The sequence below is a fragment of the Ictidomys tridecemlineatus genome, chromosome 8 (genome assembly GCF_052094955.1).
Source record: "Ictidomys tridecemlineatus isolate mIctTri1 chromosome 8, mIctTri1.hap1, whole genome shotgun sequence".
Classification (NCBI taxonomy): Eukaryota; Metazoa; Chordata; class Mammalia; order Rodentia; family Sciuridae; genus Ictidomys; species Ictidomys tridecemlineatus.
The window spans coordinates 149505254-149519627 of NC_135484.1; the positions used below are offsets into that span (position 1 = coordinate 149505254).

The 14374-nt window shown below is 41.7% G+C and overlaps 1 protein-coding gene across 5 annotated transcripts in view; it reads left to right on the top strand.

Moving 5' to 3' along the window:
• The window catches only part of Rnf144b (ring finger protein 144B), a 156460-nt gene that overhangs the window by 131885 nt on the left and 10201 nt on the right, over window positions 1-14374 (top strand). The window lies entirely within an intron of this gene.

A 14374-nucleotide genomic window follows, 5' to 3' on the forward strand; every position in this document is an offset into this window, starting at 1 on the left:
TTTAGGGTGTTAAGTTTTTTGAGTTCTTTATATATCCTAGAGATTAGTGCTCTATCTGATGTATGTGTGGTAAAAATTTGCTCCCATACTGTATGCTCCCTCTTCACCTCAATGATTTTTTTTTTTTTTTGCTGAGAAGAAGCTTTTTAATTTGAATCCATTTCATTTATTGATTCTTAATTTTATTTCATGCACTTTAGGAGTCTTGTTAAGGAAGTCAAGGCCTAATCCAACACAAGGAAGATTTGGGCCTACTTTTTCTTCTATTTGGTGCAGGGCCTTTGGTTTAATTCCTAGGTCCTTGATCCACTTTGAGTTGAGTTTTGTGCATGGTGAGAGATAGAGGTTTAATTTCATTTTGCTACATATGGATTTCCAGTTTTCCCAACACCATTTGTTGAAAAAGCTATCCTTTCTCCAATGTATGTTTTTGGTGCCTTTGTCTAGTATGCGATAACTATATTTATGTGGGTTTGTCTCTGTGAACCTCTAGTCTGTACCACTGGTCTACATGTCTATTTTGCTTTCAATACCATGCTGTTTTTGTTACTATTGCTCTATAGTATAGTTTAAGGTCTGGTATTGTGAGGCCTCCTGCTTCACTTTTCTTGCCAAGGATTGCTTTGGCTATTCTGGTTCTCTTATTTTTCCAAATGAATTTTGCAGTTGTTTTTTCTAGTTCTATAAAGAGTGTCATTGAGATTTTAATAGGAATTGCATTAAATCTGTATAACAGTTTTGTTAGTATGGCCATTTTGACAATATTAAGTTTATCTATTCCAAGAGCATGGGAGATCTTTCCATTTTCTAAGGTCTTCTTCAGTTTCCTTCTGTAGTGTTCTGTAGTTTTTATTGTAGAGATCTTTCACCTCTTTTGTTAGGTTGATTCCCAAGTACTTTATATTTTTTGAGGCTATTTTGAATGGAGAAATTTTCCTAATTTCTTTTTCAATGATCTCATTTATGTATAGAAATGCATTTGACTTATGGGTATTGATTTTATATCCTGATACTTTGCTGAATTCATTTAACACCAATAATTTTACACTAAATTATTCCATGAAGTAGAAAAGGAGAGAACCCTTCCAAACTCATTCTATGAGGCTAGCATCACCCTGATACCAAAACCAGACAAAGACACATCAAGGAAAGAAAACTTCAGACCAATATACCTGATGGACATAGATGCAAAAATTCTCAATAAAATCCAGGCCAATCACATATAAAAACATATTAAAAAAGATAGTGCACCGTAATCAAGTGGGGTTCATCCCAGGGATACAAGGTTGGTTCAACATATAGAAATCAATTAATGTAATATATCGATAGACTTAAATACAAGAATCATTTGATTATCTTAATAAATGCTGAAAAAGCATTTGATAAAAATACAGCGCCTCTTCATGTTCAAAACACTAGAAAAACTAGGAATAGTAGGATCATACATCAACAATGTAAAAGCTATCAATGCTAAGCCCAAGGCCAACATCATTCTAAATGGAGAAAAATTGGAAGCATTCCCTCCAAAAACCGGAACAAGACAGGGAGGCCCTCTTTCACCATTTCTATTTAACATAATCCTTGAAATTCTAGTCAGAGCAATCAGACAGATGAAAGAAATTAAAAGGATATGTATAGGAAAAGAAGAACTCAAACTATTACTATTGTCATGATTCTAAATTTAGAAACTCAAAAAAATTCCACCAGAGGACTTCCAGAACTAATAAATGAATTTAACAAAGTAGCAGGATATAAAATCAAACCCTTATCAGCTGGGTAACTTTATGGTCTATTTCATGAAGGTATCATGGAATTGTTTCTAAGGGGATCTTGGGATGCATTAAATATGCAGTTGATGGTTAATCAGTATTTTCTTTGGTTGTCAAATCTTAAATTTCATTGGCTGTGTGAGGCAGAATTGTAGAAATTATTATTACTGTGGGAAAATGTAAAATCAGATTAAATGAAGTCCTATTTCTTAGTTATAAAAATTATTCTTAGTTTTGTCCAACTCCTGTTGCCTACCAAGTTCTTTTCTCAGTTATTGGTTTGTTGTCCCATGTGTATATTTCCCTCTGCTCTGTTACATGTTTGATTAACTTGCCTTTTATGTCTTTGTCTTTATGTAAGTCTCCATGGAGAAAAAGTTTATTGAATAGGAAAAGAAGAACTTTTTTCAGGAAAAATTCCACCACTGCTTACATAAAACAGAGAAGCACCCATTGACGTTAGTTGGTTGTTCTCTTCATTTTCCATTCAACTGCAAGTTTTCCATTGGATACCGCTTCCCTTTCTGTGTCAGTCTTTCAATATTAACAGAGGACAGAGGATGGTAATTTCTGCATGTGTTAACCATCACTGTTTTCTTTGGTTCTCAAAGCACATGCCTATTGATTAACGTTAGAATTGTGTTTTTCTCTTGTTTATAGCATGTGCTTTTTTAAAAGTAGTTTTCCACTCCCCAGCCCTCAGCAAATTGGGTGAAGATTATTAATCTCTAAGCTGAACATGCTGGCAAACACCTATAATCCCAGCTACCTGGGAGACTAAGGCAGGAGGATCACAAGAGGAGGATCCCCAGGAGGCCAGTCTGGACAACTTGGTGAGACCCTGTCTCAAAATAAAATTTAAAAAAGCTTGGGTGATAGAGTGCTTGCCTAGCAGGCACAAGACAGTGGGTTCAATTCCCAGTACCAATTAAAAAAAAAAAGATTATCCATATATAGTTCATATGCACTCTCTTATTTTGGAGAACCTTGTTTAGCTTTATGTAACTACAAGGTGCTTTAGTCACTCAATAAGTCAAGGTGTCTGTCCTTGGACATCTGTTGTACTCCCATAGAGTGAGCAGGAGCACTGTAAACAGGATGGAGCGCCGTATTGTTCTCCTTCATAAAGAAATGAAGCAAAACAGGAATGTGTTTTCCTGTTGTTATTTATTAATCCCGCCATATGCACTCATGCATTCAATTTGTGCATATTTGTATACTCTGTCCTGTGCCAGGCACAGTTCCAGAAGCTTCTGGAAGCTATGGGTCCATCTTTTTAGAAAGCCCTCTTTCTTGTTCAGTGCATTCTCTGCAAGCCTTCATTTTGAGTTTTCCTATTTATGATGTTGCTTTTCCAGTTCCATCCACCCTTTTGTATTTATCTTTGGTGAAATCTTCCTCCCCATCTTTTGTATCTGATCACTAGGGTTTAGCTCATCAGAACTCCCTAAGCAGTTGTTTGGTTCCTTTTTAGTGTTTTTTCCTCTTTTTAAGACTGTGAAACTTAATGACTTTATCATCTGCCAGTTTTATGTGCTCACACCTCCCATTTCTCATTAGTCACCTTCCTTTTCATAGTCTGTATTCACTAGCCCATCCCTAGCGGGTGTGTGTGTGTGTGTGTGTGTGTGTGTGTGTGTGTGTGTGTATGTGTGTGTGTGTGTTGATCCCACACTTCTGGTCTTTTGTGGTAAACGGGTGACTCAGTACAGAGCTTCCTTCCTATACAGCTCTGTGCTTTCAGATGATAACTTTCTCCTGGGCTTTGGGTGTCTCAGCTGGTTCTTTCTTGTTGATTGGTTTTAAATGTAAACCGGCACTCTCTCAATATTTCAGCTTCCTCCTGAAAAGGAAGGCATGCTCCAGACGGACACCCCAGCAGGTAGGGTGCAGTTTTTAAACATGACTTGAAGGAGAGGCATGTGTTGAGTTTGCTGCTCCCTGTGTGGATTTCTATCTTCCAATATTGGGGATAATGTGGAACTATCCTAGGGTTGATGAAGAGAATAAGTTGGTCTGTCACAGGATGCAATAAATGATCATTGCCATTAGTTGTTATTACTTTTTATTATTTGTGGTAGCTTTTCATTGGCGTGACCAAAATACATGACAAGAACAACGTAGAGGAGGTCGAGGTCATTTGGGGATCATGGCTTCAGAGGTTCAGTCCATGGTAGGCCGACTCCATTGCCTGGCTGAGGTGAAGCAGGACATTGTGGAAGGGTGTGACACAGGAAAGCTGTCATCTCATTGTCAGGGCGGGCGAAAGCAGGGACAAAAGATAATCCCAAGGGCACGTCTCCACTGACCTACTTCCTGCAACCATGTCTCTCCTGCCTACAGTTACTACACAGTAATCCATTGAAATTATTAACCCATCAAATGGATTAATCCAGTGATTAAGTCATAGCTATCATGCTCTAATCCTTTCACCTCTGAACATTGTCCCATTGCCTAGGAGCTTTTCTGGGGGCATACCTCATAGCCAAACCAAACTTTATGCATGATTATTGTTACCAGATATCTTTCCCAGTTTTTCACACTGAACTAAGAAAGCATTTTCCAGAATCCAGGCTATACCTTGGACTGAGCATATAGCACAATAATGTCACTCCTTCTGTTATCTTTTTTAGCATGTTTTTATCCTCAGTGCCCTGAATTCTAGGGTTGTGAGGAAACTTGACAATGAGTAACGATTCCATAAGTCACCTGTCTTACCAGTTTTCTTTAAGGTGAGTTAACCTCACTCTAAGCATGAATCCCATCATCTCTAACCACTTGCAAGGGTGGTTATGACTTGCTGAGATAGGCATCTAACATGGCCACTTTAAAAGAAAAAGTTCCTATAGTGATAGAAGTTAAAGCTTATTTAATAATGAGATTTTTTTTTTTTTTGCATAGACAGTGGTATTCTAGGAGTAAAAACAAAGCACTGTCTGATCTTATGCTCACTCACTAAACCTGAGTTATACAAACGCCTAATTTCTGAAGGTCTTACTACAACAGTAGTAGACTAGATAACATTAAAGTTTGTTTGGAGGGGGCGGCTGGGGTTGTGGCTCAGTGGTAGAGCACTCACCCAGTTCATGTGAGGCCCTGGGTTCCATCCTCAGCACCACGTAAAAATAAGTGAGTAAAATAAAGGTATTTTGTCCAACTACAACAAAAGAATAAATATTAAAAAAAATGTGTTTCCAAGTTTGAAAATCTGTAGTTCTTCTCAAATATCTTGAGAGCAACTATCTTGAGACCTCTGATGATGGTCACCACTGTTTAAATATATTTATTATAGCAGATGTTAATTTTGATCAGTTTAGTTTAATTGCATTTTAACTATCTGCAGAAGACCTTTGTTCTTTGAGATAGCAGAAAGCAAATTAACTTTGGCATAATTAAAAATGCAGTGGGTCATAAAAGTTAAAGCAGTTTGATTGATTTCAACTGATAATTAAATTAGCTCCACAATAATAAAAATTCATGTGTTGTCTTTTTTGGCAAGACTCATTATGGTGGAGGATGGCAGGAAGACCTCTTTTGTTAGTTGAGAGAATAGACAACAGAATAAAAATAAAAGCATATTGCATGTGTCTAAAGTTATTTTGTGCCAGCTGGGAAAACCAAGGGTCTTGGATTCAGTTTTTGAAAATTGAAAACAATCATTTGGGTCAGACATGGTTGTTAGTCCCCTGACAGTTTTAATCTCCCAGAATGTTTCTGTTTCCTGATAATTGTCAGAACACAGAAGTAGAAAACAGTTTTAAATAGCATCTCCAGCCTTTTGCATAATTTACATGAATAAGCACAGTCTTAAGATCAAGTAGCCCTGGGTCTTTGCCTCAGTAATCAATTCTCCTTTCTATAAGTAAACTGCAGTTCAAGTCTGTGAATTTGTCTGTCTCTGATATAATTATGTCACAGTTAATCACTTCTAAATCATGGTTCACATTAAAATTTCAAGGGTCACTGTTTTGGGGAGCTGCTTTTCAGGTATCTGGATTCTCATTTTCCGGATTTTTAAAAAATTCTCCCCCTCTCAAAGCTCCATGATGCTTTCATCACTGCAGATGCAGAAGAAATTAATTAAATATGTATCAGTTCACTTTCTTCTAACTTTGGGTTAAAAATTAGAAGGAGGAAGAGGCTAAATCTTCAGCTGTTGGGATCATTGTGCATTTGGTTTACATAATTATCGTGTTTCCTCGGCTAAAAGCCAGAAGGTAGAATGGAATGGCCGAATAATGAAGAACTTCTCCTCCCCTGGCCTCTCTTCATGTCACATCCCTGTCAGGTCAGGAGACAGGAGGAAGCTGCAGGCCTTCCTCGGTGGTGACCGTGGTTTGACCACCACCTGGTATCTGTCACTTTGCTCCTTTTTGGCTTAAGTCCCCGGCAGTCCAGCCAGAGGCCAGGGCTGCCAAAGCCACACTTTTTTCTTTGTCACCAATCTGGCCTCTGGGCCTCACGCTTGCATGTGCTCTGCTGCAGGAGATGATGTAGGGCCGTCTGCATGCGTGTGCTCCACACCCAGGGATCCAACCTACTGTGGATTGAAAATATTTTCTAAGAGACTTATCCCGTACAGACTTGTCTTCTTATCATTATTTCCTAAATGACACAGTGTAACGACTTTGTGTTAGGGGTTATAAGTAATCTGGAGATAACTTAAAGTATGTGGCAGGGAATTCATAGGGTGTATGCAGTACTATGCCATTTTATAAAAGGGACTTGAGCACAATTTTGTTATCTGCAGAGGTCCTGGAACCAACAGCTCAGTATGCAGAGGGATGATTAAGTATATATCAAACAAATACGCTCTTAATGGCATGTTGGAATTAAAATAAAAATTTAAAAGAAAAAAAAAAAAGCTCTTTTACTTTCTGTTGGCTTTTTCTTTTAGCTGAGCTGTAGGGTATCTGAAGGACAGGTACCTTGCCAGGCCCAGATTCCTTTTCTATGGAACATAGGTGTGGAGTATTCCAGGCTCCTATTCCCTTAGGGAAGGCTCTTCTCCAAGAGTGGCCCCTCTCTCCCTGGGTGATGCCTCTGTTTTCCAGAAACATCTGTCTGCAGGACTAAACAGCGTGGAACCTTGATGTGCAAGCTGCCGTTACCTTTGGTTCCCACGGGGAATTGCTCTATGATCCTATTTCCTACACTTCTCTTATAGTGCTTCATCATTTATTCAGGAAATAGTGTCCCAGGCATCTGGCTAAGTCAGCGGTTCTCAGCTAGGGCTGCACTTGTCTTCTGCAGGGCATTTAGTGACATCTGAAGACATCTTGCTTGTTGTGATGGGGAATGGAATGCTGCTGGCATCTGTGGATCGAGGTCAGGGGTCCATCTAATACAAGGACGTCCTCTGCCACTAAGAATTCTCTGCCAGTGCTGCTGCTGTTAAGAAGCCCTGTCCCAGAGGAGGTGGAAACAGTGATTAGCAACACAATATTTCTTACCCTAAAGGATTCTGATGTGCATGAGGGGGGTAGATAATAAATAATGTGTACCATTTATATAAATAAAGAAAGGTCAGGGGAAGGAGATGGGTGGGTAGGATGTTTTAGATAGGATTTTTATGGGACACCTCTCTGAGGAGGTGATATCTGAGTGGAGACTTGATTTGAAGTGCACAAGCCACATGACCACCCGTGGGAGTTACCTCTCAGGCAGATGCAGAGTAAATGCAAAGGCCCCTAGAGGGGAACAGCTCGGCTCCTCACAAGAGGAGGCACTGAACATTGTCCACTTTGGAATATATATACGTGTGTGTGTGTGCGTGTGTGTGTGTGTGTGTGTGTGTGTGTATGCACGTGATACATAAATTTATTTATTTATTTTTAAAGTATTTTTAGTTGCCACTGGACCTTTATTTATTTATATGTGGTGCTGAGAATCAAACCCAGTGCCTCACACATGCTAGGCAAGCACTCTACCACTGAGCCACCCCAGCCCCCACTTTGGAGTATATTTGGAAGGCAGACCTGTCCCAAGCTTTCCCTAGTAGAGAGAGAGGGTGGAGGGGAAGTGGAGAGGTTAGGACTAGCAACATGAGTTTTGGAGTCGTCAGAGCAGAGGGGTCAGGTTGATAGCCAGAATGCTGACTTGTCGGGGAACACAGTGTGGATGAAGAAGTGGTGTCAGGGGCACTGGAGGTTTTGGAGGTAGGAGGTGGGGAGAACCTGCTTGGAGAGGGCTTACCATTTTATGAGATGAGAAGGGCCAGTGGATAGCTCTTTGAAGGGGTCTTTTGTTGTTTAGAGAATCGCTGATCCAGCAGAGAGGGTTGGTACAGGAGGGAGGAAAGCGGCAGGAGCCAGGTCCTTAAGGTGCAGAGGGGTGGAGCTGGGTGCGGGATGCAGGGTTGGGCTTGCTAGGGGCAGACAGTTCTCCTCTCTCTCAGGAGGGCAGTGGAAAAAAGGCGATCGTGGGGCAGTGGGAGAGTGGATCGCGAGTGTGAGTAAGAGGAGGAGCTTTATGTAATAGGAAAGTAGGGTAAACCTGGGGATATTGGACTTGGTCTTTACAAATACCTCCTAAGTCGCACAAGTTCAGAAACTTCCCACCAGGTGTTCCTAGAGCCCCAACTCTGTGCAAGTTGCTGTGCTTTTTCAAAGTATCTGTAACCCAGAAAAAGAAATAGATTTTCTTCTTGGTCCTCTCTATCTCTGGGTTCTACCTCTGCAGATTCAACCAGACCTGGATTGAAAAAATATTTTTAAAAAATTGTGTCTGTATTAAATGTGTGGAGACCTGTTTTCCTTTTTATCATTTTCCAATTAATACAGTATATCAGTTATTTATGTAGCATTTCATACTATCAAGCATTATAAGCAACCTGGAGACGTTTTATGATGTAATCTGGGGATGACTTAAGGTACATGGGGAGATGTGCCTAGGATCTTTGCAAACGCTCTGCTATTTTAATATATGGGACTTGAACATCTGTAGATTTTGGTATCTTGCAGGGGAAGGGTATTCCAGGAACCAACCCAGGATACCGAGGCACTGCTGTACCTGGAAACCAGTGCACATACATGCCCCAAGATAGAACTGACAAAACTTATTAATGCAAAATGTGCTTTCTTTTCTAATCTTTCATTTTTAAAAAATTGCTACTTTCAGCTCAATTGATTCCTCAACCCCTTGTTTGAAAAAAGCACCATGAGAAAGAATATAGATTTGTGGGTCCCCTTTCAAAGGGTTTAAAATCACATTAAATTTGAAGATTAGGGGAAAAATGGGAAGAATTTCACTAATTCTTGTGCAGACCCTGCTATATGCTGGGCACTGTGTTCAGTATATGATAGACTGTATCTTTAATCTTGACTCTCCTGTTTTATATAAAGGGACATTCTGGGTTAAATGATTGCTCTTGGAAGTGGTAAAACCACGCTTTCTCTTCTTTGCGATAGCCTGGCTGAGTGCAGTGAAAACCAAGGTCTGTTTCCACTCTGGAATTTTAAAATTTGTTTTGCTTTTGTGAAACCAGACTGCTGTATTACATGGGCAAATCTCTACTTTTGCTTTATTTGGATGAAATTTGGATATCTATCAGATCAGTTGCTTATTTGTGGTTCTAATCTATAGGCTTAAATGTGGCTGCTAAAAATATGCAGTTATAAATAAGCTTCAAAAGCAGTACTGTTGACTCAGTGTCATCTGGCTGTCACAGATGTGACAATCTCAGAGGTTTCTCTCCGGCAATTCTAATCAAATTAGCAATTCCCCAATTGAAAGAGCAGAAAGTGTGCATTCCAGCTGAGGGGTCTCTGCCATGAATCAACAGTAGAGAAGGCAGGTAGAAAAACAAATTATGTAAGTGTTCTTTGTGCCCTCAGGCCCAGAGACACAGTGTACCTTTTCTTCAAAATGCTCCTTCTACCAAAAGTCCTGTGTGTGGCTATTCAGTTGCAAGGAATAAATCTCTTGAGTCCTGTCCCTATATTCCAGGAAGAGAAATTGAGTCATTTAGTCCTGTGAGTATCCTCTCCTCCTAACCTACTCAGTGAGGAGGACTTCCAGGAATTTGACCAGGTTTGTGTTTCCCCAGGATATATTTACTCTACTTTTAATGGCTGATCACAAAGAGATGCCACAACTCCTTTGGCCTGAGTGTTCTGCATAACCAGAGCGGTGTTTAAAAGCCACGGAGAAGCTCAGGCACCCATATGAGAAAGCAAGGACTTTGCCCAGAAGCAAACCTCCCATAGGCAGGTGCTGCTGCCCGGTTCCCAAGGGTGCTGCGCTGGGTAGGTGACCAGCCAGATTCCAACTGGCGGGCTTTTCTTTCATATTCATTTAGAAAGTGGGCTTCTTGTTGGAAGGGGGCTCTCAGAGCAGTGATTACTTTGAATTCATAGATAACTGGTCTTTGTCTTCTCCCCTGACCCTCTGTGTGTAGAAGAGGGACCGTGTTGATCCTCTGAGTGAGTCTCATCTGATCGGTGGGTTGGAGGGTACTTGAGAGCCTGGTAGGGAGATCCAGGAACCTCTCTCTCTCTGTGTCACTCTCTTTCTCCTTTGGATCCTGGGCGAGGAACCCAGGGCTTCACACATGCGTAGGAGGGGGCCGCTCTCCCAGCCAGAAGCACCTCTTTTCGCCCCTCTCTGACTCTGTGGGAGGAACAGCCTGTACTCCACCGAGCACTTCAATGGAGCGTTGCTGAGTCCAAGACTCCAGACAGACGTACTAGAAGCAGTTAATAACGGGTTGGGATATGAGACCAGAAGCAGTCTGCTCTTCAGGAGATGTGTAGGCATCCTATATGCAGGATGGTCAGGAAATGGAAGTGGTGGTCAGCAGACATAGCTAAAAGAACTGTCACGGTCCCCTCTGGGGCTCCTCGTCCTTTTGGGCTGTGTGTTCTGCTCTTCACTTTCCCGCTCTGTGCGCCGTGCTGTTCTGTGCCGGGTCTAAGTTTTACATTGTGTTCGCTCTTAATTTGGCCTGCGTTCCGTGGTGGACAGTCTTTCTAGGAGGGGAAAGCCAGCTCTGAGTTGTCATGTGTGCCACTTCCTAGGGTGTAAATGCTGCCACTGCAGCGGACCTCAAGCTGCCAGTGTGCTGTGCTGTGACTGAAGGTGGGGTTGGGGAGAGCCAAGGGTGGCCTCTGTGAGCTGCCTGGAGCCTTCTTCAGGAGGGGACAGCTGGCATCCTCGCTCTGTGTGGAGAGGTTACTCTTTCCCTTTGTACCGCCCCTTCGCTGGCCTGGCCGCCCAGAGGCCGCTTCCTCAGGGCCTTTTCTTTTTTTAAAATCTCTGTTTCTGTGGTGCTTTGGATAAGGCAGCCAGTCTCTGTGCTCCACCTTGGCTTGCGCCATCTGCTTCGTTCAGTGATTAAGAGGGACTCATCGCACACTCCGATTTTAAAGTTGGTGAAATGGGGAAACTTCGTTGTGGATACTTGGATTAAAGATTTCCTGCACATAACTATGAAATAGTCCTTATCTCCACCCGGAGCTGCTCACAGACACTTGTTAATAATTTCATTTTTGTTATCTTCTTGTGGGATGCAGTGTCATGTATTTGAATCACTTGTTTTCCTTTTCTGTTCGCTTTCTTCCTTTTCTTTTTCTTTTTGACGTTGTATGTGTTTTGAACAGCTCTTTCCCTTTTCACACTGTGACGTGTCTGAGGAGGGAAGTCGCTGTTTTTCTATTTCATATGTCCAGGTGTTTTTAATCAGTCACTTGTTGAAGGAACAGTGAAAACGAGGCATGTCAGTTTTCGGTCATGTAATCACAAGAGGTCATGCCTGAAGGACATTTGGAATAATCCAAGTTAAAGTGAGAGTTGAGCCCAGTGATGGTGTGAGTCCTGTAAGGAAAACGTGGCAGAACCTGGGACTAAGTCTTGGATCCCGTCCACAAATCGGAGCAAAGGAAGCAGGGCAGAGGGATAAAGAGGTTTCGTGTTGAAGTGCTTCATGTAAAGTTTCATGTTTTGCTTAGTTGATGTCTTTCCAAATGTGAGAGCCCTAGTCAAAGTGGGTAGAGGTCCATGGTCCACGACGCGTCATAACATACTCCTAACACCACCAGGACTGCTGTTGGGCAGCTGTAGTGTGCTATGGCCATCGTGGATGACAGCACTAGGGGGGAGTGGAAAAATAAGTCCTACTGCGAGGCAATTCAGGATGATGTGAGTGTATTGTTATAGCCAGGCGTTTGCAGAGTATGTCCATGCTCTAAAAACCACCAGAAGTTACTGCTTTAAATCAATAGGTAGCAGTCCATTACCATGTCAGCAACTGGAGCCCACAAATAAAATAAGAAACCGCTCTTGCTACTAACTAAAGAGAGAAAGGCCATCTCCGAGAAGTGACTGGAGAATAGCAATTAACAAGATGCGGATCTGTGACCCCAAATTAAGGCAGCACATAATAGAAGTAGGTTCTTTAAGAACAAATTTAAGCTTGATAAAGAAGAAAGGGGCTTTTTAGTGAAGAGGGAAAGCACAGAATAAGAATTGTGTATGTGGAGAAGAATGTGAGACACGGGGGAAATTTGTGTTATAAAAGGTAATATGGGGCTGGGGATACAGCTGGCTTGTTAGAGGGCTTGCCTTGCAGGCACAAGTCCCTGGGGTCAATCCCCAGTACCACAAAAAAAAAAAAGGTAAATATATTCCTAGGGGATAGTTGAATTCCAGGATTATTTATGAGTTCATTGCCCAAATGCCATAATGAAAATGGTTTTATAAAATCAGTTTTTTCAAAAGTATATAAGTAACGTTAGTATCTTTAATATTTTTTCAGGTTAATAAACAGAGTAAAGGATCACCTCTTCTCTGTATTCCTGACCCTTATTTGAGGGTAACTGCTAATATGTTTCTTCAACATTCTTATGGAAATATTTCACTATATATACACATATTTTATCAATATGGCTCATTTATATTCTGCAGTCTGCTTTGTTTTCACTAAACATATCTTAGAGGTCTTTCTGTATTGTCATATTGATTTATCTTATTTTTTCACTCTATGTACCAGTACCAAAAAATTTTTTTTAAAAAATGCACCTCAGGGTGTCTCCCTGCCATTAAGTGTCGCACAACTCCGTGAGGAAGCCTGTCATGTCTCTCTCCTCCCGTCCTCCACCCGCCTTTGCACAGACCTTTATGTATCGTTGTCAGTGGGGAAAAATACAGAAGATCACTGTTTTCCGGGCCTCTGGGTCTCCCTTGCTTTGCACGGGACTGTGTGCCACAGCTGTCCTTAACGTCCATCATGACAACTCATCAAAGTCTGTGATGGCCCCTTTATTGTCTGTGCTTCTCTTGTGCCACCCCGGGTACCTGAATGCTAGGCTGAGAGCAGCCAGGGGAACCCGTAACTATCATTGATTGGTGTTCCCAGGCTGAACCACACCCTTGCATCTGTTGAAGTGATCGCGAGAGGTGCCATCCGTCCTGACGGCCGTGTGTCAGTCTGTCCAGGTCTCAACTTTCCTTTATCCCTTCTTTTCCTCTGACAGGGCTGGGATGTTACTCGGTGGTAAAGCACTTGCCTAGTATATGTGGTGAGACCCTGGTTCAATTCTTAGCACCACAAACACCAAACAAAACAAATAAACAAGACACCTTTGATGAATGACGAGTAGATCTGTGACGTGCAAGTCCTTACCTCTAGGTCCCACTCCAGCCTTCCGCTCCTTGGGCTTAGTGTCAGTAAAGCAATTATAGAACAGTTTGGAAGCAAAGGCCATGACCTTGGATCCCATGAATGTCACTCCTCCCTTGGCTTCCTGAAGTTTGGGGGTACTAGAGGGTCCGTCTCTCCTGGAGTCTGAGAGTCTTTGAATAGTGGGATCCCTCCTTCTGATGATATTTGTGTCGAGGGCCCATCATTCACCAGTACCATCCCCCAGAATGATCAGATGAAACTCTCTATTTAAGGATGTTATTTTGAAATGAAAACTTGTAATAACGATAGATTGAATTATTTCATTTTCTAGGTAAGACATCAATGGAGACAATGTTTATTGGAATATTTCACATTTTCCGTCTTCCCCAATGTTGAATTTGTGAAATTATTAACTTTAAAAACTAAACTCCTACTTTTAATGCCTTCGTTTTCTTTCTGCACCACCCTCTGGATTTCTTTGTCTCATGTATATAGATTTCTAGGAATCTCAAGCCTTAGGAGTTTTAAACTAGAATCTCATCAGTTTGATGTCTACCAAAGGTGTTGGTTCAGAGGAAAAAGGGCTGTGCTGTCCCTCACGTGGCCTCGTTTTCTGCATGGTCTGTTTCCTGAAAGGTCGTATCATACAAAGAGGACGTGGAGTCTGTGATTGAAAGAAGGGAAAAACTTAGCAAGTTTTGTAGACACTCATGGATGGTTGTTCATCTCCCACCCATCTTCCCTCCTGTGGAATAGGGTACCACTCCTAGCCAGTGTTACAGGATGGGCTACCATCTATGGTCTGTAAAATTCCTGCCTCCTGGAACTTGTGGGTCCTGTACACATTGTCCCCTACGAGCACGTTGGTAGAACAGCAGAAGGCCCACTGTCAGGAAACCTGACTTCCGGCTAGGCCACAGCAGATGAGGGAAGAAATACTCCAGGGTTGCAAACACTGGTTAGAGAGAAGACCCTTGATTTGTTC